The sequence below is a fragment of the Ipomoea triloba genome, chromosome 16 (assembly GCF_003576645.1).
Source record: "Ipomoea triloba cultivar NCNSP0323 chromosome 16, ASM357664v1".
NCBI classification, from domain to species: domain Eukaryota; kingdom Viridiplantae; phylum Streptophyta; class Magnoliopsida; order Solanales; family Convolvulaceae; genus Ipomoea; species Ipomoea triloba.
In genome coordinates, this window is record NC_044931.1 from 11,489,175 (window position 1) to 11,491,051 (window position 1,877).

Below are 1,877 nucleotides of genomic sequence, written 5' to 3' on the forward strand. Positions count from 1 at the left end.
GTTTTTCATTGCTTTTAGTATGAATGTGATTCTGAAATAGGGAATTACTTGACTCTTGTTTGATTAGGGCCCTATTATGCAAGAGATGTATGGAATTGGAGATTCACCTATGAGAATAGAGATTCACCATAACCAACACTTTCACAATTCTAACTTGCCCTTGAGAAAGGGAAGTTGGAAGGGATTATGCACACAATGTGTTTAACTAAATGCCTCACCTAGTCTAATTGCTATGAAAATGGGATTAGAACTTTGGTGATAGCCAATGTCCACGAGAGTGGCATTGACATTGACTTAATTCCTTCACTTCATTGTTTAGCATTGTTAGCCTAGAACCTTAGTACATTATAGAAGCATTTGTGCATTGCTATTTGATTTAAATCTTCATATTTATCATTGTTTATTTTTCAATTCAATTACTTGTTTTTATCATTATCTCATGCACTCAAATATATCAATTCGGTTAGCATTCAAACACTTGATGATGTTGTGCTTGAACCCTTGCTACTCAAAATCCTTCCTAGTAATTCCTATAGGACGACAATTACTAATTCAACCACTTAAAACTACAACTTTAAATGTAGACTCTCATGCGAGGCACGGTCTAAACTTATATAATTAAATATAAAGTATTGTTATAACATTTATAATAAAAGAAAGAGAATTGGATGGTGCACATCTTATTGCCCTAGGGAGAATAATGTGGTAGCTGATGCTTTAGCAAAGGTAGCGATATGATCAACCGCGACTATGACTGGATTGAGTTTGTACGGCCTCCAGTTCCTATTCTAGGGGATCTTGTGAATGATTGAAGTGATGCTGGTGTGTTCTTTCCTATTAATTAAGTTGTGCTTCGTCTTGGCGGGTGTTTTCCCCTTCCTTCGTTTCAAAAAAAGAAAAAGAAAAAGAAAAAGAAAGAGATTAATAATATAATATAGTTTACGAAAACATGTGCAATTACTAACAAAATTTAATCTTTGATTCTATGTTATTATTGAAAATATAAATGACATTATACTATCCCGTAATGTTCAATATTCTAACTCATAAAATTCAACAATATCATTTTGCAGCGTGATTCACACAACTCTGTACACCGTAATTTACCATGTAATGATGTGTGCAGTTATGGTTGATTATCTTCCCCTTAATAAAATTTGTAAAAGATACTATACAACTAATTCCATATATATATTTACCTAGATAAATGCAAAAGGAACCTACTTAGCATTTGTCAAACAACTGGAATAGTCTTTAAATTGTCAACACCAGTACACCTACATTGTTGAACGTTTAACCTACATATTTAAAAGTCACCTAGCTAGACAATAGATCCATCCTCTTTAGTGAGTTTCATTCTTCTCTTGAGGGGCTTTTCCACTTCCAAGGCCACCCTAATGCGGCAATGATATATATCTTTTCCATGCCCCTCCGAAATTGCTAGAAACATGGGAGCAGAAACTCTAAGGACTATAGAGAGAAAAAAAACAGCCCTGCTTTAGCTTGTTAGCCTACTTAATATTTTTTACGCTCCAACAAATTATTCTTTTATTAATTGTGTCATCTAATATACTACTTGTTATCTCTCTATTGTATTTTTTATTTATGAACTATGAACTTTATATAAAGATTCTCCGCAGCTCAAATTTAGACCCAAATCTTTTCATTTTTAGAATTAAAAAAAGAAACAGCTTGTGTTATATTAATAATAAACCAGAATATTATATTAATAATGAAACAGAATAACATAAAATAGAACATTTAAAGCATGCAAGCTACAGCATCAAAATTTAAAAACAAAGACAAGCAACTGATGTGTGGATGGACTACAAGAATATAATATAATAGATGGAGCTTATGAGGATTTTAAGGATTTG